Source organism: Staurois parvus, unplaced genomic scaffold (genome assembly GCF_062004578.1).
Source record: "Staurois parvus isolate SC_StPar_1 unplaced genomic scaffold, SC_StPar_1.0 ptg000276l, whole genome shotgun sequence".
In the NCBI taxonomy this organism is placed as follows: Eukaryota; Metazoa; Chordata; class Amphibia; order Anura; family Ranidae; genus Staurois; species Staurois parvus.
The window spans coordinates 5,284,231-5,310,481 of record NW_028318072.1 but is presented as its reverse complement, the minus strand read 5'-3'; the positions used below and the strand labels follow the sequence as shown (position 1 = coordinate 5,310,481).

The 26,251-nt window shown below is 38.9% G+C and overlaps 1 protein-coding gene across 3 annotated transcripts in view; it reads left to right on the top strand.

Annotated features, from left to right (window-relative positions):
- LRRTM4 (leucine rich repeat transmembrane neuronal 4) overlaps nt 1–26,251 on the top strand; it is an 889,364-nt gene that overhangs the window by 363,153 nt on the left and 499,960 nt on the right. Inside the window, exon 3 of one of the 3 annotated variants that reach the window (XR_016313378.1) lies at nt 2,358–2,528. The exons of the other annotated variants lie outside the window; for them this stretch is intronic. The gene's annotated coding sequence lies outside the window, so the exon portion shown is untranslated. The remainder of the gene's footprint in view (nt 1–2,357; nt 2,529–26,251) is intronic. 3 annotated transcript variants of the gene reach the window in all.

Here is a 26,251-nt window from a genome sequence, read left to right as displayed (position 1 = left end):
GCTTGTGTTCTGTGTGTGCAGCTTCTCATCTACACGTTGACCGCAGGAGGTCTCTGACTCGACACTCAACCATTCATAGAACACCTTGAATTTTTCAGTGAATACAATGTATTGTCTGATTGAAAAAAATAGAGATTGTGACATCACAGCCCCCTACATTCAAACTCATCCAATCAGAAAAAGCCTTGCATTATGAATGGCTGAAGTGCCAAGTGATCCCTGTAGTTAGTATGCAGAGGGGAAGCCACTCACACAGAACCCAAGCAGGACCCCAAAGATCGCAGCTATCACTTTAGTATTGCTGACTACTACAGTGATTTTCTGCATCCCCACTGGCCCCATTTTTATATTGTTCCAAGCTACACCAATGTGCTGTCATTATGCAATACAAATAATGCTTAACGTTCAGTTTTAAAGTGTACTTTAACTAAAAAAATGTTATAGGGAACATCTAGAAATGTAAAATTTGCCTAATCAGTACCTTAAAAATGTACTTTTTGTCCTGGTTTCCTCCCTAAAAATAGCAGTGCGCTTTCTGGTACATGAGTGTGTCTAGGGATTGCTCTATCTACAGCCTAATAGTTGTATATCTTCAGTGTGAGATCTCAGGCACTGCTGCTTCTGACTGTTAGTCTCAGGAGATGTAGGGGTTGATTTACTAAAGGTGAATAGACTTTGCACTTTGCAAGCGCAGTTGTTCCAAAGCTTTGTAAATAAGCAGAAGCTCTGATGATTTCCATCATCCAATCATGTGCCAGAAACAAATGCTGTTTTTTTTTTATTTCCTTGCATGTGATTGGGTATTCTTTGCAAATTAATCTTTACCTCATTTACAGAGCCCTTTGCCCTCTGCCTGCCTTTTTTTTGGCATATTTAGCAATACCGTAATGTATTGTTTGCTTGTATGTAGCATGCATTTTCGAGAAAAGCAATGCTTAGAACACTGCTAGCAACATTTTTTACAAACAGAACCGCACTAAAACATGAAGAAAATTATCACTTAATTCAGAGTATTAGTGCCTAACTATTAATGCATTTTGCATGCACATATCCAGTAAATTCACACAAACTTCTCCCTTTCTAATGCTCAATCACAACTTTGAATATAACACATTTTTAGGTAGAATCCCAAATAATTTGTGCTAATGCACAGTCATTTGAAAAATGTGTTCCTTTCTGTTCCAAATGTTTGATAACAACATGCATTTGCAGAAAGTATGCCTGGTTAATTGGCTGGTTTTCTGTGTTTTTCCCCGAGGGAGGGTATCATTTCTGAGTAGTATATATTTTAATGTGAAAGCGAAGAAAAAGACTTCTCTCTGTGCTGCGCAGCGAACTAGCAAACTAGACCTCTAAATGTGCATTTTTATTTAACATAATGTAATTATGAACTATAATTACTAAACCTAATAAAATGCTTTGTAAGTTAACAATAAAATGAAGAAAATGAAGGCGTCCATAGAAAGCCGAGGTCAAGTCAGTTTTAACCAAGTTTTAGAACCCTGCTAAAAGTCACTAACAAAAATTATTACATTAATTAGTTTTGGTGCTCTAGAGTTACTGACTATAAAATAGGCATGCTGGGTTTGAGCAATGCAAAGAGAGGGTTATACTTGTTTATTTTACTCTATACTTGTCTTCTATGAATTATTATGTACTTTGTATTGCAGAGAAAGGGCAAAGCTGGATGTTCTCTATAGTAAGGACTATATAAATATAGGGGTTGGCTTTGCAAAGTCAGTGTCCACTAAGCCAGTGAAGTCAAGCTGTGTTCCCTTTCAAAACCCATTCATGCGCAATTATACAGGCTCCTCTCTTGTACAAAAACATTCCTTCCATTGATTTCATTGCACAATGTGAGCTTCTCGCAGTGTGCAATAGAAACTGCAGCAAGACAGGGAGCCCAGATCATTTCTTTGCCTGAGGAAGTCCAGTATCATGTAGCCCTTTCCACTCTAGCCTTACTGTTTCTGGCCCACCCTATGTTAATTGGATTTCAGTTCTTTCAGTCATAAAGTCTCAGCATCACATGTGGTGTTACCAGAGTTCCATGTTTTCAGGAAATTAGTACAGCAACTTGATGGCTCATCTCACCAGTCATAAATCGCATAGAGAAGCAAACAAAGAGAACTAGTTATAATGTCACACATCTAAATTAAGGTAAGCAAACAAAATGGAAAATTATGTATTTAATAATTTCATATGTTAATGAGGGGGGAGCTGAAAAGGCAAAATATAAGAAGATTAAACTTCAGCTTTAAAAGACCAGCTCTGTGAAACCTGAAAATTCTTAATTACTCATTTAGTTTAGGGGGGAGTAAAAGCACTAATTACCCAAACCTCCACTACCCCTGCAGATGGTGATTCCCCATGCTCCAGCAATGGACTTTCCCTTGACGTCTTCAGGTCGAATACAGAGCTATGGACTCTGCAATGGTCTTGATGACATCAGGACCTTAGACCACCACAGCATGGAGGAGAAGATGGTGCAGGGACTGGTCTATCAGCACACAGAGGCAGAGGATTAGGTAAGTAAATCTACTTTTCAATGCTCCTAGACTTAAACAAGCAGTTAACCCTTGCAGTGTGGGTGCAGCCTGGATTCCTGGAGTTCAGCTTTAAAGACTGGCCCTGTTTGCAGGTATATCTATTGTGACAGGAGAAGACTCTGTCACTGTGAGAAGATAGGAAAATGTGATGCAGGATTTGAATTTAGGGTGAATGCAATGTTCCAGACTAGTGTTTCCGGGCAGAGAAAGCTGTGGACTTGGCTCTCTCTGTATTCTGCAGCTCTGGATCGGAACACCCAATCTTGTTTTTGGGTTTTTCTAGACACCTGCAACCTTTCTGAGTACACAGCTGTGAGGTGTTGATATATGCTCAGGTCTGAGGATAGTTCAGGGCTCCCAGTAGGAGACAGTTCCCACTGGGGGAAATGGAAGGTCTCATTGAGGGGTCAAAGGGCCCAGTCGGAAGCCAGGAGACAGAGGTCTCAGTTTTAGGAGTCAGGTCAGCTCCTATCAGTGTCAGGAGAACCACCATCCATGGTATAGGTGGGCCTTACAGTAAGGTGCTGTGTCTAAAGGCTAGAGAGCCCAGTATCCAGGAGAGGTATTGTAATTGAAAAATAGTTCCCATCTGTCATAGACTCACTAAAATAATGCTTCTACCATGAGAGCTAACTAAGCCATGTCACACTATATAAAACATTAAAAATAAGTGCCTATACTGTTTAAAATCCAGTAAAACACTGTCTCACCCTGCTCTTCACATTTTCAGTTGCCTTCTATTTTTTGACACTGTCTCAAAAAGTAGAAGCTGATCTTCTGACAGCTTAAAGATTTACTACTGCACAGTAGCTCTGGACTTAAGCAAAATGGCAGCCTCCAGCAAGAAGAAACAGGAACAATGCTGGAGGCAATTTACAGCACACACTCATTTTGGTAGCATAATTATTAATGTTGAAAGTATGTTCCTTGCTACAGAACATTATTTTTTAACAAGTTAGTATAGGTAAAGTTCCGCTTTACGTTTAGGCACAGAAGCAGGTTCTAAGATGGCTATGTTGTTATATAGCATATAATTTTTTTAGTGGAATGCCATTTTATCTGTACTTATTTTATATGTGTTTCCTATTTGATCATGTCTTACTGTGAAGTCAAGGCCAACATACCAGATATGCAGGCTGACATAACCGTAGTAACAGTAACAGGGATCCTTTCCAAACATTAGGCTATTTTTGAAAAAAATTGTGCTGTTATTCACCACTAAAGCCCTAGTGGTGGCATGATAATCAAAAATGGGGTTATGTGCCACAGATATGACCCAAAACCAGATTAGGGTGTGAAACATGTCAAATGTTGTGTCCTGTAAGTAATTTGATGAGGCCAACCTACACAATCTAGTTGTCATCTAATCCTAAAGGCCCTTGTATTACATACTTTTTGGTAGATCTTCTTTAGGTTGTAAAATCAGAGTGCGTGGCAAGTTTGTGGTCCACCGCTAATGAAACTAAACCACCACCACTGTTATCCAACTTGAAATTGCTGCAAACTCTGATGGTTAGTGCCAGGAGAGCATAGAACCTAATCTTGTCTTAGAGAGACACAAAGAATATGTTTTAAAGACAGTCCAGCACCCTATGGTACCTGACTGTGCCTTACAAAAAAAATAGTTTATACCAGGTAGGCAACGTTGGCATTCCAGATATTCTGGAGCCAAATGTCCAATGATGTATTGCAAGACTCTGACTGCCACAGGCTTGACTCGCAGAGGCAGAGGGATGATGGGAGTTGTAGTTTCACCATAGCTGGAGTGCTGAGATTGGTGGATATGAAAGGTCCACTTTAACATCGGATTTAGAGGTTTTTTTAATTTAAATATACAATGTATAATAGTTAAAACCATCCATGCTCTAGATATGGCCAGGGTTTACAACATTAATAACTCACTGCCTGCTTTACATATTACTGTATTATAAAACACTACTTTGAGCAATTGTCGTCATCTGTGTGTTCATATAGCTTGAAATATAAGTGCCAAATGGACAGTGTACTGCTACTCTGCATTATACTATTTTATGGGAAGTTAATCTTCATTGACTCTACTGCAAAGTGGAAATGTGGGATCTTTACCACAGTGTGGCCTGGGAATTCTAATAAGAACTTAACACTCTTTTATACATTCAAATAAACAGTAACAACAAAAATATTTCAACTAGATCAATAAACTATTTAGTACGGAGAAGAAGGAGCTGTTTAACAGATTTTGGCATGGTGCCATTACTAAATTAAAACAATTTTTCACTAAAATGTAAAACCACCATAATATCTTTGTTTCCACTGCTTTTTTAACAAATGGCAATGCAATTTTACAGGAATAAACACAGGCTTATTCAGTGAAGTGCTACAAAGTTCAATATAGTTGTGCCAACAGCAGTAATCTAGAGCAACCAATCAGAAAACATGTCTAAATTAAAATCTGATTGGCTGCTACAAGTTTTGCATTTGCATATTATTTTATACCTTACCTTAACCACTTGCCCTCCAGGGGATTTGCCCCCCTTCCCTACCAGACCATTCTTTGCGATACGATGCTGGGTTACTTTAACTGATAATTGCTCGGTCATGCAATGCTGTACATACATGAAATGTATGTCTTTTTTTCCACAAATAGAGCTTTCTTTGAGTGGTATTTTATCACCTGTGTGTTTTTTTATTTTTTGCGCTATAAATAAAAAAGACCTTCAATTTTAAAAAAAACAATATTTTGACTTTTTTCTATAAAACATATCTAGAAAAAAAATTAAAAAATAAAATTTCATCATAACTTTAGGCCAAAATGTATTCTTCTACATGTCTTTTGCTAAAAAAAAAAAGCCCAGTGCATGTAAATTAATTGGTTTACATGAAAGTTATAGCTTCTACAAATGGTGGTATATATATACTGGACATTTTTTTTTAATATGCTAGTAATGGCTCCAATCAGTGACTTACAGCGGGACTGAGGTGGGCCTTCTGGCACTGGGGGAAACTGACTGCCACTGACATCTCAACTGACACTAGCACAGTGATCAGTGCTAATAAAAAGCACTGACACTACTAATGATACTGGGCAGGAAAGTGTTAACATCTGGGGCAATCAAAGGGTTCACTGTGTGCTGTTTTACTAGGGAAACCTACTGCTGTGTATTTCTCTGCTGTGCAGAGAAATACACAGCAGCATGTTATTGCTGGCAGGAGAGACTTATGTTGTTTACACACAGGTCTCTTCCCTGTCAGTGTTACTCAGTGATAGCTGGGTGCTGGCAGGGAATCTTTGGCCGGGACCCACTGATTGACATATGTAACCGCCAATGACGATGTGCACGCGCCCCCTACCCAGAAATGCAAATCACGTGTATATATACATGATTTTGCGCAGCTCTGCCACCCTGTAGCAGTACTTCTGCTATAGGGCGGAGGACAAGTGATAAAAGATTTCCCTTTTAGTCCTGTAAACATAACATGAAGTGAGAGGAAATATCTGCAAAGTGAAGGAAAGCTATCCCTTCTTAGGGAATTGTCACTGGAATTATTGTCCCCATTGGAAAAGTTCCCTTCTTTCTGATCTTGAAATAGCTTGGACTTTCTTCACATTCTGTCCCAGTGTTATTGGTCACCAGAACAAACAAAGAGAGTGCACCTCCCTAGCAGGGATACAGCTGTTAATAAAAACCTAACACCCTATCACTTTATATTAAACAAACATAAAAATGTTACCTTTAGATGCACTATAAATCCCAACTCTGAGTGTTTTTTTTTACATATATGGACCCCCAGGCAGTGCAGTGAGAAAAATAAAAGATATATAGAGAGAAAGACAATGCCCAAACAGATTCCCCAGGGAGGTGAGCAGACGGTGCACTAGCTCATGGTGTCTTCCGAACACCCAGGCATGACATGCAGGAGGAAGATGAAGAATTGTCAACTTGTTCTTCCAAATATAGTGTTTTATTGATACAGGTGGAGTACAGAAAATATAGTGGCTTTTCGCTGTTAGCCTTAGCCATAGTCATGAAATGAGAGTGAGAAAAATAAAAGATATAGCTCAGGCTGTAATGAAACTGCCCCCCCCCCATACTAATTTTCCACTACAAGATGTGCTCGTTCTTTTGGGGTGAATGATGTCCAGCATCACTCAACCCACCCTGCACCCTTAGTGCTTGTTCACACTTGTGCTCTCTGAAGAATGGCCATGTTTGTATCAGAGAGCAAAGAGCATTTGATGATACAATGCCTCGTCACCACCTCTTTAAATCCTACACTAGTACACCGCCACTGTGTGCACTGCAAATGGTCATGGGGTGTTTGCAGAGTCACCCCATTTCCTTGAATGGGTCAAGTTTGGTGGGCATTGGGCCTGTCAAAATTGACAGGGAGTATTATTCCTGCCTCAGCTGTGAAGCAAAACATCCCCGTCCCTGGCCAATATGCATCTGAAGCTAAAGAGAGAAATGGTTGGGGGCAGTAAAAATGCAGCTAAACTGCAGGGTTTTACAACCCTGAACCTCAAATGAGAATTAGTCTTAAAAGGGTATAACCATGGTGCCCTTCACAGTGGATGAGGGGATATCAACTTAGGTGGGCCACGGGGCCAAGATTTAATGAAAAAGTAAGGCAGTAAATAGTAATTAATAAAATGTAAATATTTTAAAACATAATGGGGCCTATGTATGAAACGCATGCTCAAAATAAACCGTTTTGATCCTTGGCTACCAATCCAATTCCTTCGTTCACTTTAAACTCTGAACTGCAGAAATGACAGCTGGAAACTGATTGGTTGCTGTTGGCAAGAAGACCCATTCTTATAAGCATGCTTTTCCTCCATAATCGGACATCATACACAAAACAGCCCAGTAATGTATAAAAGATTGGTGCAAAGGTCGAGGGAGCAACCAATGGAGATTAAGCATTCTCTTCCTAATCTGCACTAGTAAATAGTTGGGTGTAGCAAACCCTCCATTTCTTTCCTCCTTTTCTGTAAAGCTGTCCCAAAATCACTCTGTAGTTTTCATCTGTGTTATGTTTATACGTAGCATTTTCCTACATAATCTCCTTATGTTTTAGTTAGGAGGCATAAATCTTGGTGCTCAGAGAATGCTTTTTATGTTTAATTACATTGTATCGGAAAACAGGTGGGATCCATCCACGAGCAGCATCTGTTCCGTCCTTCCCCCTCTTTACTTTTTAACTTCCTAGGTATGGCGGCTGCTCAGCGCATGTCTCTATATTTACAGCCACTGTATATTGTACGTCTTCATTTACTCCCAGAGACTGGAGTACAGGGGCTAGGTTCTGCATCTGGAGTAACGCAGGTGATGTCTGTTCACAGCTCTGAAGTTGTGTAGACTCTGTTATGTGAGAATCTATTTTACTACAGAGAAATAACACAAAGAAGGAACAAAGAATAAGCAAAAAGCAGCATTTGGAACGTCTGCTATAACTACCTATAGCCATGTTCCCAATTCTTTCTTACTTGCTTGCCTAAAGCAACAATCACCTATCCATTCTTGTTCCCCTTGCTTGTTAGGTTTGAGCTGTCACTGACATAGAAGCAAGGGGCTTATTCATAAAGGTGGTGCAAAGATCAGTAGCAAACTGCAACCAGTCAGGAGGAAGAAAATAAAATCTGACTGATTTAACCTCCCTAGCGGTCTGATTATGTTCATATTTCTGTGCTCAAAGCGGTAAATTTTTTTGCATGGAAATATGTATTTTTTTATTGTAGGCCTGTCATTTTTAGGAATAACTTTCTGAAATCTGTCTAGTAAACATCCCTGGTATGTTACAATTTGAAACACGAAATCATAAATTATAATTTAATAAATAATCATAAAAAATGATAATATAATAATAATAATACAAAATTTAATTAAATAATATAATTAAACCAAAAACACTGAAATTTGAAATACAGCGCCAAGTTCACACATCACTGAGCAAAGTCGCAAAATCATTTTCAGTGTCTGATGACGAATTTCCCCACAAATCATTATCACTCAATTCTGCAAGTGGTTCTAATTTACTATCGCTGTTCTCTAGCTGGTCTAAAATGGCTTTTGATCTAAAGGGACGCTTTTTGGACGCCATGGACGTTTCTCAGTTTCCAGGCAGAAAGAACAGTAAAAATGCAGGCAGGGCACAGGACAAAGCACTAGGGACAAAATGTATGTGAAATGGTTTGATACAGTAATGTATTACTATGTGATTTTAGTGCATTTAGTGAATGTCACTTTTTGTCATTTTCAAATTTCCCGCCGTTCCATCCCCCGTACGTCCCGACGCTAGCAGGGAACGGAACCCAGATGACAGATGCCGGCATCCGCCGGAGGAGATTACATGGGACACTGCAGGAGGGACATCGCAGGATCGCAGGACAAGGTGAAGAACAGATCCCGGAGCAGCGCCGCATGGTAAGCCAGAGTGTAGCTCGGGGTTACCGCTTATGGTACTGAAACTTTACCCCGAGCTACACTCAGGAATACCGCCAGGGAGGTTAATATAACTGGTTAAGCAAAATTGAGAGCTTTATTTTCTCAAAAATTGGATGAAAAGCAGAAGATATAGCAAAATGTTACCATTCTGACAAAACTTAGTTAAGTGCAATGTGAAATTAAAGTGGTATTAAACTCCAAACAAAAAATGTAATATAATAAATCAAAACTCTATAACTTCCCACAGAAAAGTCAAACTTTCACCCTTGAAAGTGCAAAATAACATAAACCTTTTCAATAATCTACTTACACCCTCTCCCGCAGTCTCATACTGCTCACATAATGTCCATAATACAGTCCATATTCCAAAATTGAAAATCCAAAAATAAAAAATAAAAATAAAATTAAAATTAAAAAAAAAAAATTAAAAAAAAAATAATAATCTTCCAAATGTGTAAATGTCCAAATCTTCCCTTCAATCCAAAGGCACCTCAAAAAAATATACTAAATATAGTGCATTATCTTTGATACAAAATTATTATAAGTGATAACATGCAACCACACTGGTGATATAGATCATACATGTGTAGTGAAGATCAATACACCATTTCACTAGTGGTCCAGTGAAACAACCACTGCAAAACGTGAAATATCACAAAACCACACTAAGTGATCAGTGAAAAATGAACAGTGAAAATTGTGCCAAAATAAAGTGCCACCACTCTGCTTATGGGATAGTATACAATTACCCTCTTGCTGTTTTCAAAGCATTCTGAATTTCTTTATACCAAATGGTATAACCTTCCTAGGGAGTATGCTTTCCTCTCAGGAATACGCAATGGGATCCCTTTCTCATACAGCCATAGGCATCGGGACTATATTTTGGCACAATTTTCACTGTTCATTTTTCACTGATCACTTAGTGTGGTTTTGTGATATTTCACGTTTTGCAGTGGTTGTTTCACTGGACCACTAGTGAAATGGTGTATTGATCTTCACTACACATGTATGATCTATATCACCAGTGTGGTTGCATGTTATCACTTATAATAATTTTGTATCAAAGATAATGCACTATATTTAGTTTATTTTTTTGAGGTGCCTTTGGATTGAAGGGAAGATTTGGACATTTACACATTTGGAAGATTATTTTTTTTTTAATTTTTTTTTTTTTTTAATTTTAATTTTATTTTTATTTTTTTTATTTTTGGATTTTCAATTTTGGATTATGGACTGTATTATGGACATTATGTGAGCAGTATGAGACTGCGGGAGAGGGTGTATGTAGATTATTGAAAAGGTTTATGTTAAAAAATGTAATATATTGCAGCTAACAACCTTTAGATGTGGTGGCAGCACTGGTTTTCTTTTTTTAGGCTTTTTCCATCTGTTTTCAGCAGATGATATGGCCAGTAACACACCTCCTGTATTAGAGTGCCCCCACTCTGGTCAAAGGAGCACAAAGACACCTTTGGGCAGCAGTATTATTAATCTGGGGGGAGGGCAGTGTTATATGCACTAGCACAGGCATCTCCAAATGTCTAAACAAAGGGCCAGTTTACTGTCCTTCAGACTTTAGGGCAGCCAGATTGTGGCCAGTGGGAATAGAAAATGCCCCATCATTGGTTTTAGTGGAAAGAATAGTGCTCTATCAGTGGTAATAATAGTACCCCATTGTTGATAACAGTGGGAGGAATAGCACCCCATCATCCAGGGGCGGACTGACCATTTGGAAGCTTGGGCACTGCCCGAGGGCCCGGGGTCAGTAGGGGGCCCCATGAGATGCCCCTGGTACCTTTTTCATATACTTTTTTGAGTTTGGGCAAGGACACAGGGGCCCCATGATCCCCTATTGCCTGGGGCCCCATGAGTTGTCAGTCCTCCCCTGCCATCAGCAGTGTCAATGGGAGGAATAGCACCTCATCTTTTTTGTCATTGGGAGGAATAGTGCCCTATCATTAGTGGCAGTTATAGATGCAATAGTGCACCAAGAGCCAAAGAGAGGCAAGTAAAGGGCCACATCCAGCCTCAGGGCCACAGTTTGGAGAAGACTGCACTAGCAGAATTAGATACACTAACAAATTGAAGCCTAACCCCAGCCCACACTGCAGTTACACAACAGTTTTCTTCCTTTTTAGGACAAAAGGTTTACACAAATAAATAAAAGCTGGTCATTATAATAACTAGAGATGAGCGAATCGAACTTGGCGAAGTGGAATTCGTTTCGAATATTAGGAAAAATTTGATTCGCGTCGAATCCGAAAATTAGCAAACTTCGGATGCACGAATCAAATTTTTCCCGATCGGCCGATTTTCATCCCTTCTACAGCCGGCAAAAAGTGTCCCTGCAGAGAGCTCTGCTATTTCTGACAGTTCTCTGACAGTTCCTTCACATTTACAGCGGTTGAAACATTGTATCTATTTGTTTCCATTTAGGATACAGATGTTTTTATTCGGAAACAAATAGATACAATGTTTCAACCGCTGTAAATGTGAAGGAACTGTCAGAAATAGTGGAGCTCTCTGCAGATACACTTTTTGCTGTACTGGAATTCTTCTTATTTTCATCCTACTTCTTCTTCTACTTCTTCATCCTCATCCTCTTCTTCTTCTTCTTCATCCTCATCCTCTTCTTCTTCTTCTTCTTCTTCATCCTCATCCTCTTCCTCTTCTTCTTCTTCATCCTCATCCTCTTCTTCATCCTCATTCTCTTCTTCTTCATCCTCTTCTTCATCCTCATCCTCTTCTTCATCCTCATCCTCTTCGTCTTCTTCTTCTTCATCCTCATCCTCCTCTTCTTCTTCTTCTTCTTCTTCTTCTTCTTCATCCTCTTCTTCTTCTTCTTCTTCTTCTTCTTCTTCTTCTTCTTCCTCACCATCATCCTCTTCTTCTTCTTCATCCTCATCCTCTTCTTCATCCTCATCCTCTTCTTCATCCTCATCCTCTTCTTCTTCTTCTTCTTCATCCTCATCCTCTTCTTCTTCTTCTTCTTCTTCTTCATCCTCATCCTCTTCTTCTTCTTCTTCTTCTTCATCCTCATCTTCTTCTTCTTCTTCATCCTCTTCTTCTTCATCCTCATCCTACTTCTTCTTCTTCTTCTTCATCCTCATCTTCTTCTTCTTCTTCTTCTTCATCCTCATCTTCTTCTTCTTCTTCATCCTCATCTTCTTCTTCTTCATCCTCATCCTCTTCTTCTTCTTCCTCATCCTCATCTTCTTCTTCTTCTTCTTCTTCTTCTTCTTCCTCTTCTCCTTCTTCTTCTTCTTCATCCTCATCCTCTTCTTCTTCTTCCTCATCCTCATCTTCTTCTTCTTCTTCTTCTTCTTCTTCATCTTCATCATCTTCTTCTTTCTTCTTCTTCTTCTTCATCTTCTTCTTCTTCTTCTTCATCTTCTTCTTCTTCTTCATCTTCTTCTTCATCTTCTTCTTCTTCTTCATCATCTTCTTCATCTTCTTCTTCTTCATCTTCTTCTTCATCATCTTCTTCTTCATCTTCTTCTTCTTCATCATCTTCTTCTTCATCATCTTCTTCATCATCATCCTCATCTTCTTCTTCTTCTTCATCCTCATCCTCTTCTTCTTCTTCCTCATCCTCATCTTCTTCTTCTTCTTCTTCTTCATCCTCATCTGCTTCTTCTTATTCTTCTTCATCCTCATCCTCTTCTTCTTCTTCCTCATCCTCATCTTCTTCTTCTTCATCTTCTTCTTCTTCTTCTTCATCTTCTTCTTCTTCTTCTTCATCTTCTTCTTCTTCTTCTTCTTCTTCATCTTCTTCATCTTCTTCTTCTTCTTCTTCATCTTCTTCATCTTCTTCATCATCTTCTTCTTCATCATCTTCTTCTTCATCATCTTCTTCATCATCATCTTCTTCATCATCTTCTTCTTCATCTTCTTCTTCTTCTTCATCTTCTTCTTCTTCTTCATCTTCTTCGTCGTGCCCCGTGACTGCCCAAATGAGTGAAGTGTGCGGTGATTCTAAGATCGACGGCACTCATCTGCATGTCATACTGACTGACAGTATTATTTCTCTTCCCCAGCAGACTCCAAGGGCATTTAAATTAAAGGTACAGTGTTCTGCACTAATATAAAGGCTCTCTGAAGCCTAGAAACCCTTTTAATAAGTTAAATTTGCAGCGAATAAATTCACATCGAATCAAATTTATTCCGCAAATTCGGCGAATCAGCCGAATCGAATTTTTGAATAATTCGCTCATCTCTAATAATAACCCCTGTCAGTGTTAAATGGTTTGTCTCAATACTCTATGCTGGTAGGTGAATTGGATCCTGTCTAAATTGGCCCTAGTATGTGTATGTATGAATGTGAGTTAGGGACCTTAGATTGTACACCCCTTGAGGGTTAAGGACTGATGTGAATGTACAATATATATATGTAAAGTGCTGCGCAAATTGACGGCGATATATATGTTCCTGAAAATGAAAAAATACAATTTGCAGGAGAGCTTGTTCTGTTGAAAAACAACAGACTTACTGACTGGATCAGCAGGTGACAATAAAGGAAAGAAAGCCTAAAAAAGAAAACTACTGCAGCCAGCACATTGAAAAATTGGTAAGCTGCAAAAATACTACATTCGCTTTTGGGTTTAATACTACTTTATGCTAAGTTCACACTTATGTGGGTGGTTGCAGGTGTGGGACAGTGTGTAAATCGCACCCCTAGCCAAACCACACTGCTGTTTTACAGACATGCCAGGCTGCCATTCATTCTCAATGGCACCCATGCATCTAAAAATGCAGCGCATTTTTGAATGCACAAAAATGCATGCTGCAAATGCACTATCCAATTTCCCTGCAGCTTTTAAAAATGGTGCAAAGACCTATTTCATGCATTAAACACAGGCACAGGTACCCATTCAAATGAATGGACTGCCATCCCAGCACAAACACGACTTGTATAGTGGCTTAGGCATGAACCTAGCTTTAAGGTGATTCTTGGAGATCTGTAAGGGTACCGTGGGCTTTAACTGGCTAATGGTTATTGATTCTTCTTTCAGCTATCCTTGATCTCCTGTTGGCCCAAAAACAGACCCTCGTTAGCCTTATTTTTTTTTACTTTTTCTTTTCAGAAACGAAAAAGCAAATAGAAAAAAGTAAAATAAAATCACTTAAAAAGTAATAAATCCTATTAAAAAATATATAGTACATATAGTGCTGCAGACCTTGGATATTACAGTTTTTGCATACCAGTGTTAGTTTGCTTTTAATTCGTCCTTTTGAAATGACCTTTCTCTGGGTCCTTTTTTTGGGTAGCTCTGTTTCCTTACAGAGTGCCATGGAGCCACTGTTTTGCATGCTCTTGGGCTTATAATACTGACTATTCTGTAGCTTCCATACAAACAGATGGTCCTGGCCACTCTTCTTTTCCCCTTCCTCCCTTCTCCAGTTGAATGATAACCAGCTGCCAGAGCATGCACTGAGAAGTACACATGATACATACCCTACTACTTGGGAGTTAAGAAATGTGGCACTGTGGGACCTGGAGCCACAGAAATGTAAACATACTGTATGTGACTCTGCAAATATTTATTCATAAAAAGGTGTTGGGAGATGCCTATTTTTTTTATAAACCATATTTTTTTAAAACAAATGGATCAGGTAGTATTATGGTAATGATATACAAATAATCAAATACACAAAAAAACAACAAAATATAGGACACAAATACAGGACAAAAACATTAAATCAACTAAACTACCTTAAAGATACTATAAAAAAGTCTAAATACAGATTTAAAAAATATGTTTTTTTAAGCAAAGAAAATTTTGCCTCAGCAGCTTTATACAGAAAACTGAGAGTTTCCACTTGGGTGAAATTTAATTCATATCTTCTGCAAGGGGTCCAAACATAAAACCCCGGGGAATAGATATGAGATTGCAAATGTGCCTGCCGGTCACAGCCCTTGTGCTTAAAGCAGGTGGTTCTTTCTCCCCTAGTCGCCTAGAACAACCGATGTGGATTAAATAGACATTAACTCAACATATATTTGTGTTACCTCCTTTTATTCTTTACAATAGCATTTACTTTCACTTATTAAATACTCTTGTCATTCTTACAAATATTCCTTCTTTAAGCAGTTGCTGTAATGAAATGCTGCCAGTGATTTCATTTGTTATTAACATGTACTGTATGGATTATAGAACTCTATTCTTTAGCTTTACAGCTGCATGAAAAATTGCAAAAACTGGAGATGTAATGTTTCATAAAATGTGAACATTTCATTAATATAGCAATGGATTCTGTAGCTAAAGAGCATTTTTTTTTCAATCTCATTTCTAATACAAGATAAGTCTAACTGTATGAAATAGAAGTGGAGAAGGTGTTTCTAATGTATTGTGTAATAATTGAAATAAAATATTAACTTAAAGCTTACATGCAACATTGTAATTGCTAATGGTATTATAATTTCATGTTAAATGTTGAAACCTGCAGTGCTGCCTCAAGGGTACATGTTAATTGAGGCCAAATTAATGCAAAGATGTAATTTCCACGGTGCACCTTGTTTGTGAATAAATCTAGGCTCACTCTCTCCCCCAAGCTATGGAGGTGTAGCGAGTGGGGGGTTTATGATATTTTATGTGATAGACATGCACTATAACACCTCTCTTTATATGTTAATGTAATGATGGCGTATACCATCCATGAAAACCTTTCTACTTAAAAAATAACTAGCCTATGAAAAATGTAAAATGCCATCAAAGTTGTCTATCATTCCTAGAATATATTAGCTTTCTTCAGCAATCCAAAAATATATTGGGAGTTTATTCAATTTCCATGCAAACTGGCACAAACGTGTATGAGAATCTGTAGGGGGTGGTAGTTACTTTGGATGGCAAACTTCTTTAGGGGCAAGAACAAATGTCAATAGCTCAGTGTTCTCTGTACAGCTGTACAGAAGATTTTGACAGTACGAAAGACCAAAAGCATACGAACATCCTCCAGATTTTTTAGTTCAGGTGTTTGCATCGAAGAATATTTTTGAGAATGCAGCATACAAACCAATTTTAGACTATTGTGATTTTTCTACCTTGTGGCATCGGTTTGGAAAAAGGTCATTTTTCATTTCAGCATGACTGCATCCCTGGGTACAAATCAACATCCATAAGACATCATTTGATGAGTTTTGTGTAGAGGGACTTAGGTGGCCTGAACAAAGCCCTGGCCTCAAACCTACTGGACTACTTTTGGATGAAATGGAACATAAAAGCTAGGTCTTCTTGTCCAATTTCAGTATCTGTCTGTAAAGATACCAAAATCTTGTGGAAAGCCTTCCTAGAAAAGTGGAGTATTAGAGATGGATCTTCTTATTCAATATCAGTATCTGAGCTTACAAATGCTCTGTTGGCTGACTGGGCACACAGTCTTACAGATATACTCCAAAACCTCATGGAAATCCGTTTTAGAAAAGGGGAGGAGTGGCAAATCCATAGTTATGCCTACATTGGAAAATGGACAAAGGGGGTTCCCAGATTAATTACAAAAATGAGTGGGGTGAACTCAAGCTTGACAGGAATGCCTGGATAACAGACTGAAACCTATAACAGATGTGTGTGTTTAAAGGCTCCAACATCTTGTGGAAAGCTATCCTAGAAAATTGGAGCCGTGGGCATGGAGGTGGTGGCAAATCCATGGTTATCCCTGTATTAGAAAACAGTCATAAGGGATTCCCAGATTAATGACAAAAATGAGGGGGATGGAATCTAGCTCAACAGCAAAGCCTAGATGAAAGGCTGAAACATTTTACAGGCTTGTGTGTTAAAAGGCTTCATTTTCAGCTTTTGCTGGAGTGTACCTTGAATTCCTTGTGTTGGGGTTCTGTATGCAGTGTTCCATTTTCCCAGAAACTACCAATAAAAACAGCACCCAAAAGAAGCCCCAAAAATTCCATTTGAAATATTTGTTAGTATGTTTGGACACAGTGACCATGTACTTGCTAGTTTGCTGGCTGTGTTTAATCTAGTAACCTACAAAATCAAGTAACCAACCAAACAGAGCTCACATTTCTGAAATCACACTAGTGAAAGATGAATAATGTGGTTGCAAAAGCCACTGCACTTTGCACTTGCTACTGTGCTCATTGCACTTTTTTGCTTATACAAACAATGCAAAGTCCTCACACCTTTAATTCCCATTAACTTTTAGGGCCCTATAAGAAAATAGTTCTTTTATGTTATCAGATTCAGTAGAAAAACAAAATTAACTAAAAGCTACTATGTTACTACAAAAAAAAGTCCAAATAAACAAACCTGCAAAAGATGACAAACATTGTTCACCTATCCTTCTGTTTTTTTTTTTATCTTGCCTTCTTGCAGAGCTGCAGCCTTTAGCAAAATCTTTACATCTGACTCTTCCAGGAATTGTAGATGGTTGGTCCCCAGCACTGTTTTATTTTGTTCCATCCACTGATCCTTGTACCAGAACCCCAAGGCACAGGGAAGGATGCAGGTATCTGAGACTTTCAGAAGTGAGAATGGGACGATTCTACCACAGGTACTACCTCTGCAAGAAAGAGAAAATCCATGGAACAGGTGTCAGGATAGGCAAATATTAAATAATAAGTTCACCTTTTAGTAAAAAAATTATAAATGCACAACTTTTGCAATGTGCATTGCAAAAAAGTCCCCAAGCTTTCTTGCTTGGGGACTTAGGATGCAAAATTAAATTGGTATTAAACCCAAAACCAAAAAAATGTAATAATATTGCAGCTTACCATTCAATAGATGTGGTGATTGCATTAGTTTTCTTTTATAGGCTGTTTTAATCTGATGACCTGACCAGTAACACACCTCCGGTATTAGTGTGCCCCCACTGTGGATGAAGGAGCCTACGGAGACACCTTTGGACAGCAGTTAGTCTGGGTGGAGGGAAGTGTTAAATGTGCTAGTGGATATACATACACTAACAAATGGAGGCCAAATTCCAGCTAACACCTAATAAGCAATTACAGCAACAGTATTGCTTCTTTTGGGATAAATGTTTTACATAAATAAATAAAAGCTGACCATTGTAAGCACAACTGTCAGTGTTAAATGGTTTGTCTCATCCCTCTAATTGCTACATCCGTAGGACAGTTTGTTCTGTTGAAAAGCAAGAGATTTACTGTCAGGATCATAGGTGAAAATAAAAAAGAGAAAGCCAAAAAAAAATGGATGCAGTGATCACATTGAAGAGTTGATAAGCTGCAATATAATACGTTTGCTTTTGGGTTTAATACTGCTTTAGGCCCCACAGGACCTAAATGCACAATGTATGTATCTTGTTGTGGGAGTTTAAAAGACCAAAGGCACATAGACTGCAATTCGCAAAGGGAAGTTGCTCCAGAGATTAGTAAATGAGGGGAAGCTCTGCTGAGTTCCATCATCTAATCGTGTGCAAGCAAAAATGCTGTTTTTTTAATTTTCCTTGTATGTGATTGGTTAATCTTTGCAAGCTGAAGTTTTTCCTCATTTACTGAGCTCTGGATCAACTGCATTTGCAAAGTGCTAAGTCTATTTGCCTTTAGTAAATCAATCCCAATCGCTGAGAGTTACAACCACTTACAACTCATATCTACACTAAGAAAGTAGAACATTTGACCTGGCTGTCTGTTTTTGCCAAGCACCGACAACAGCAAGCAACAAACACTCATACCAAAGGAGATCCCTGTCTTCTAGCAAAAACTACATCATACCTCTCTTTAACTATTGACTAGGACTTGCAGAAGTACCATGTAAGAATATGAATATACACTGCTCAAAAAAAATTAAAGGAACATTTTGAAACCACATCAGATCTCAATGGGGAAAAATATCACGCTGGATATCTATACAGCTATGGACTGGGTAATGTGTTAGGAACATAAGAATGCCTCATCGTTTGATGGAAATGAAAATTATCAACATATAGATGACTGAATTCAAAGACATCTCTAAAATCAAAGTGAAAAAATGATGCTGCAGGCTAGTCCATTTTGCTGAAATATAAATGCAGCAACTCAAAATGGTACTCAGTAGTTTGTATGACCCTCATGTACTTGTATGCATGCCTGAAAATGCCGGGGCATGCTCCTAATGAGACGATGGATGGTGTCCTGGGGTATTTCCTCCCAGATCTGGACCAGGGCATCACTGAACTCCTGGAAAGTCTGAGGTGCAACCTGGTGTCATCGGATGGACCAAAACATGATATCAGGTGGGGGCCATTCAATGGTATCAATTCCTTCAACCTCCAGGAACTGCTTGCATACTCTCACCACATGAAGCCAAGCATTGTAGTGCACCAGGAGGAACCCAGGACCTATTGCACCAGTGACAATGGGTCCAAGGATTTCATCCCGATACCTAATGGCAGTCAGGGTGCCATTGTCTAGCCTGTAGAGGTCAGTGCATCCCTTCATGGATATGCTTCCCCAGACCATCACTGACCCACCACTCAAGCTGAACGATGCTACAGACAGCATAACATTCTCCATGGCTTCTCCAGACCCTTTCACATCTGTCACATGTGCTTAGGGTGAACCTCCTCTCATCTGTGAAAAGCACAGGGCACCAGTGGCAGACCTTCCAATTCTGGTTTTCAATGGCAAATGCCAATTGAGCTCTATGGTGCCAGGCAGTGAGCACATGGCCCACTAGAGGACGTCGGGCCCTCAGGTCACCCTCATGAAGTCTGTTTCTGATTGTTTAGTCAGAGAAATTCACTCCAGTGGCCTGCTGGAGGTCATTTTGTAGGGCTCTGGCAGTGCTCATCCTGTTCCTCCTTGCACAAAGGAGCAGATACTGATCATGATGATGGGTTAAGGATCTTCTACGGCCCTGTCCAGCTCTCCTAGAGTAACTGCCTGTCTCCTGGATTCTCTTCCATGCTCTTGTGACTGTGCTGGGAGACACAGCAAACCTTCTGGCAATGGTGCATATTGATGTTCCATCCTGGAGCAGTTGGACTATCTGTGCAACCTCTGTAGGGTGCAGGTATCGCCTCATGCTACCAAGAGTGACACTGACCCTAGCCAAATGCAAAACTAGTGAAAACAGTCAGAAAAGATCAGTAGAGAAAAAAAATTTCAGTGGCCTCCACCTGCAAAACAATTCCTGTTTTGGGGGTCATCACATTGTTGCCCATCTAGTGCACCTGTTGTTAATTTCATTAACACCAAAGCAGCTGAAACAGATTAACAACCCTCTCTGCTACTTAACTGACCAGATCTTTATCCCAGCATTTAATTGACTTGATTCTATACTCTGATTAAAAAGTGTTCCTTTAATTTGTTTGAGCAGTGTATTTGCAAATGTATGCAACTAAGACCACTGTTCAAATTCTTAGAAATAAACATGCTTCTTCACTGGCTAGAAGGCTTAATGATGAAGATTTTTGTATTTTGCTGCAGAAAATGATAGCTGGGACCTGACTGCTTGTGTTGCCTGCTGATGACTGACAACTTCATTCTCTATTTTGTTTTGTATATTCAGCCTCCTAGTGATTTTATTAGACTAGGAATTCCCACAAGACACAAAACGGAGACAAAAAAAAACATTTAAATATAAGTGTAAAAAATAAGTGGTTTTGTTCTAATAGTGTTAATGCCGTGAGAGTAGTGATAGAATTAAATGAATCCCTCTGACTGAAACGTATCCAGTCTTGTTTTAATTCGTGCAATTTTCCCATTAATAACATTATCTATTTAAAACATCCATTAACCCATCTCCAGCGCTCATTTGAAGGCAAAATCTAATATGTTTGGTAGGAAACCTTCCATAAAATTAAGACTGTTGACTTTAATGGATGTCTCAAATAGACACAGCTAATAGGAGAGTGAAAATACACAAATTAAAAGCTGCTTATTATCTGGGATGTAGCCTCTGAGTGAAACCATCACAGATGAATTTAGCAGGATTTCTTCAGAATATGGCTTCCTGCTGGGGCTTGGAGGGCTGTAATGACTTTTATAATATTTTATCACAGCAGCCAATGTGATTGTATCTTTTTCCATGGCATTAATTCATAGTAACCACCCAGTAATCGAGCTCGGACTGATCTAAAGTGATGGAAGGAGAAACCTGATTTGTTGAATTACTTCATTCCGTACATCACTTTTATGTTTGCTCTTTTGCAAAATGTTGTAGTTTATGTATGATGGCCTGTTATGAAACAGAGCCATTGGAAACACAAGGGTGTGTCATACATGTCAAATAACGTGGTCTCTGTACAGCTGTGAAAACATTTACATGCATTGTTAAAGGATAAGTTCACCTTTAAAAAAAAAATAATAAATGCACATTTTTTTGCAGGTAAAATGTGCATTTACTATTTTTTTGTTTCTGGATCCTCTAAAACATTGCAGCAATGATCATCAGATCACTGGTGCCATGCAGGTCTCCCTCTGACCTGTCAGTGTTTCTGATTGTTTGTACATCCTACATCCCATAATTACAATATATGGACAAAAGTTCCTTCTCTTCCCCAAGCAAAACTCTGTCCCTCATCCCCCTTCCCAACACCAAGAAAAAATATTTCCCCCTTTTGATAATATACACACAATCAGGACAATATGTGGACAACAAATTGGCAAATGTGACAGCATATGGAAAACAAAAATCAGTCATTGCAAAATACAAATAAAAATTCCTTCCTCCTTCCCCCCAGCCTAAAATGTTTCCCTCTTCCCCTTCTCTACCCTCAATAAGCCCTGGTTCACACTGAGTGTAACTTTGAACAGTTTCATTGCTGACAAATAGTCAAATCGCATGACAAGTCACACTGATGTTTGAACCAAACATCCTTCCCACATAGAACCCTCCCAAACAATATCAGCAAAACCATCACCAGCAAAATCTCCATCTCCTAGCAAACATCCTCTGCTAGCAAAGATCTCTCCCAACAAAAACCCCCACTAGTCAAAAATACTCCCCAAGCAAACCACTTCCAGCAAATGTTGCCACATCCGATTATTAAAAAACGTACCAGTCCTCAGATACTGAGGTGACCGGCAGGGGAAAGGGAAGTACTCCCAAGTTTACCTTCAGTCATGTCATGTGAGCTGAGAAGTAGCTTAGGAGAGCTTTTCTTGGCTCTGTTCTATCACTGCATTTGAAGTTTGCCAGGGTCGCCAGGGTGGTCCATGCAATGCAATAATGTCTTGATTGTTCTCAGGGCTGAATGACCCCACTAGCCCCCCAGCTTCCCCCATGGATATGCTGCTGTCCCTCAACCAACAGGCAGACAGTTGATTGTTGATGGAGAAAACCCAAAATTTATTCTAACAACCTTACCAGCATTGTGAGGGCTAACTGTGCTGATCTGACCTCTTTATTCATGTCACCATCTCAGTGGTTTTCTCACTCTGTGTGCCAATGAGTTAGTAACAAGTGAGTTTCTAGCAGATGCAAGCAGGCTTCATGAGTGAATAGACAGAAAGGTTATAATTGCATTGTATGTAGTTGCTAATATGTTGTCTGGAACCCAAAGCAGGACTGATTGACTTAATAAAGTAAAAACTCAATATGATATAGGGTGAATCTGATCAGTCAATCATCTTCAAGTATTCACTGTGCTGTCTTTTACAGGGGTGTGAAAGGTGGTTGCTATGGATTACTGCAATTTGCAGCCCATAATTACTTTTTTTTCTGCAACCATGCTCTCATGTAGCATAAAAGTAGCTATTCATTTTAAATATTTATTACTGAAAATGTACAAATGAAGCATATCAAGCCAACATTAAATCTAAAGCATATCAATAAATTGAAATGAACAAATGTATATTTGGACGCAATGAAATACAGTATGTCATACCATACTTGCATTTCAGTAATGTTCCTTTTCCTTTCTGCCACACCATAAACTGCAACATCAAATTGTTCCCGGTTCACCAATTCCATGACAGAATCAACCCATTTGACTAAAATCCTGCCTAATGAGTGCTTAGCGAAATAATTATCTCTGATTTAATATATCTTTCGGTTAGAAAACACTTGGCAGTTAAATTAAGATCCCTTGCAAGTTGCTAATTACTAAAATGCTTTAGGGCACAAACTGGATTTTGGACCTGCTCATCTTTGTTTTATCTGCAAATAGCCCTATAACTACAAACTAATCTGGATTTGTAATTATAAAAAAATATTTATAAAGAGACGACTAAACCTAAAATAACCAGTTGTCTTGAAAAAAAAAGCAATTACATGTCATGGTTTTAAGAAAGGCTTCTACTGTGTATTAAAAAGCCTAAAGCGGAGCCAGAGAGATTTTCACCCAAAACCTTTTTCATTTGTGTTTATTATACTACTTTGTATTGTTATTCATTTTTTGCAATATAAAATAATGAGTTTAAAAATAAAAGTAATAATATTGTTTGGGAAATTTTATAAATAATAATGCGACTGGGATTTTTGTAAAGTAAAGTACAGAGCCAGAAGTTATCAGAAGCAGATCTTGCAACTGAAGTCTCCAAGAGATATAAGAAGCTAGCTATAGAAAGCAGATCTTGCAAATGAAGTCTCCAAGAGATATAAGAAGTGAGCTATTATTTTGGGTGGACTGTCCCCTTAAGAATTAAAGCTGAACTCCAGGTATGATGTTTACTTGCATTGGTCCAGCTTTGCACAGTATGTAAGAATGCATATCTTATACCCGAAGGTCCACTTGGAAAGCCAACAATCACTGCAGTAGTCAATGCTGGACTGCCTGACGTTCAGCTTTAATCATTTTAACACTATAGGATGTATCCGTACGTCCTCTAGTTGAAGCGAGGATACTGAGTTCATGGCTGCAGCTGCATAACCTAGTATTATTGTATTCAGCCAGTGATGCTGAGCATTGTAAAAGCAATCTGAGCAGCTAAAAAGCCAATGGATTGCTTTTACAGGTGGTAAAAGGGGTCCCACCCCCACTGCTTTCTGCAACCTTCCCAGGTTCTTTCATCCTACCAGAGAGCCAAGACTGCATCAGGCATGTCTGGTGTTTACTGGCCAGTAAAGTAGCCAATCATACAGATCTGTGTCTGATCAGCTGCTCTGGAGGCCAGAGGAGAGATCTGGGGTCTGTTATACCCTAGATCTCTCGATAATGAGGACCTTTCATGACTTGTACAATCACAAGGGATGTTGTTCATCCCTTTCGATAGCAATAAAGTTGTCTAAAAAAATTAAAGAGACAGTGTAAACAAGTAAATAAAATAAATAATAAAATAATTTTAAAATATTTTAAAGCTCTCCCTCCCCCAGTGCTCACACACAAAGAAGAACGTAGGTCGTGCACTCATATGTAAACAGTGTTTGTGCCACACATGTGAAGTAGCACTGCAAACTTTATAGCAAGAGTCCTCCTATGTAACTCTAAAATGGTAACCAGCAAAGTCTATGAAAGCATTGTACATGGAAATTTTTAAGTACCGTTGTTTGCTTGCGCAATTTTATTGCGTGACATGTTAGGTATCTATTTATGCAGCGTAACCTCATCTTTTACATTTTTTGTACAAAACAATTGAGTATTATATTGTATTTTTGTGCATTAAAACGAATTGAAGTGTATTTTAAAAAAATTGCGTTTGAAAAACTGCTGCGGAAATACTGTGTGACATAAAAAATTGCAACAACCAACATTTTATTCTCTAGGGCCTCTGCTTAAAACTATGTAATGTTTGGGGATTCTTAGTAATTTTCTAGCAAAAAATGCAAATTTTGTATTTTTTTAATTTACTTTTTTTGTTTTTTTTTTTGCATGTAGGAGAGAAATGTCAGTTTTGGCCCTTGTACGGAAGCGGTTAATGCTTAAAGAAGACATTCACCCAAAATATCGGCTAGCTATTTATACCTCTTGTGGACTCCAATTGCAGGATCTGCCTGCTATAACTCTTGATTTTTTACACCAATTCCCGCCCAAGTGGGTTGCTTTTTAAAGGAAACCTGTAGTAAGGAAAGCTGCTACAACTGATCTCTCCTTGTAAAAAAAAAATAAAATCTCCCTGGCAATGTAATTATCCAATAAGGATCACATTTCGTGTTCAGCTTTAAAGCTTAATGTTCAGACTTAGGCTAGGCATTAGGGGTCAATTTTTTAGAAGTGGTTTAAAGAGGCCTGGTGCGTCTCAAAAATATTCACCTTCCAGTTATCCCGTATTTCCTAAATACCCTCCTTCCTAGCTCTGCAGCCTACATAAGAAACTTCCACTTTTGACACTTCCTGGAGTGTTAGAGCTTTGTGCACCCTGTTGAGTAGTGTGGTTCAATTTTTTGCCCCCCTATGTCACTACAGAAAATAACAAGGGCTAGGCTTTTCTGTCTCTGTTAAAAAGGAGATCTCTCCTTATTTCCTGCCCTGGTAGCAATGTAGCAGTAAAAGCTGAAAGAGGTTCTAACCCAGGGGCGGACTGACCATTTGGAAACTCGGGCACTGCCTGAGGGCCCGGGGTCAGTGGGGGGCCCCATGAGATGCCCCTGGTACCTTTTTCATAGGCTTTTTTTTTTTTGGGCAAGGACACAGGGGCCCCACAATCCCCTATTGCCCGGGGGCCCCATGAGTTTTCAGTCCGCCCCTGTTCTAACCCTTTCTCACTCCACCCAAATAAAAAAAAGGTTTGGCTTGAAGACATTAAAGTAGACAGTGCACTACAAAGCAAGATCTACTTATTATGGTCTAGCTCTGACTCTGTATGGATGGAGGTGTGAGATTCCTACAGAGAGACCATTGCTTCCACAAAGAGAGCAAGGATTATTCTCTACTTCATACTGACAGGGGGCAGGCTTTTGTACTCAGGCTGTGGCTCCTTTTTAAAGGAAACAAACTGTAAGACTTTGCAGAACCTTAGTTTTGACGCACCTGAAATATGTTCAGCTGATTTATACTGAAAGTTTTGTTGGGCTTTAAAATAATAATAATAATAATATAATTATCAGGGGTTTTTACCTTTATATGGTAACAGACCCCCAATGGATTGCTTGGTATGTCACCATAACTACTTTGCCAGACTGTCAATATCATCATCATCATCATCATCACCAGCCCTATTAATTACCAGTATGACCTTAAAAGATATCATACTTGGTTTTATTTTACATATTTACTTATATAAAAACAGAAAATTACCTATACACAAGCCAGCTTCAACTAGTGAGATACAGTTGCTGACAGTGGCTCTGCCACAATTATCATGTGAGAAAGTCTGTTGCAATCATGGCAAACCACATCTCGTGAAGCTTGTCGCCCAAAAAGGAACAGGAGCATATCCCTTTGCACAATGTGAACCACACCACGTAGAGGTGCCATTAAAAATAATAGTACCTGAACAAGCAT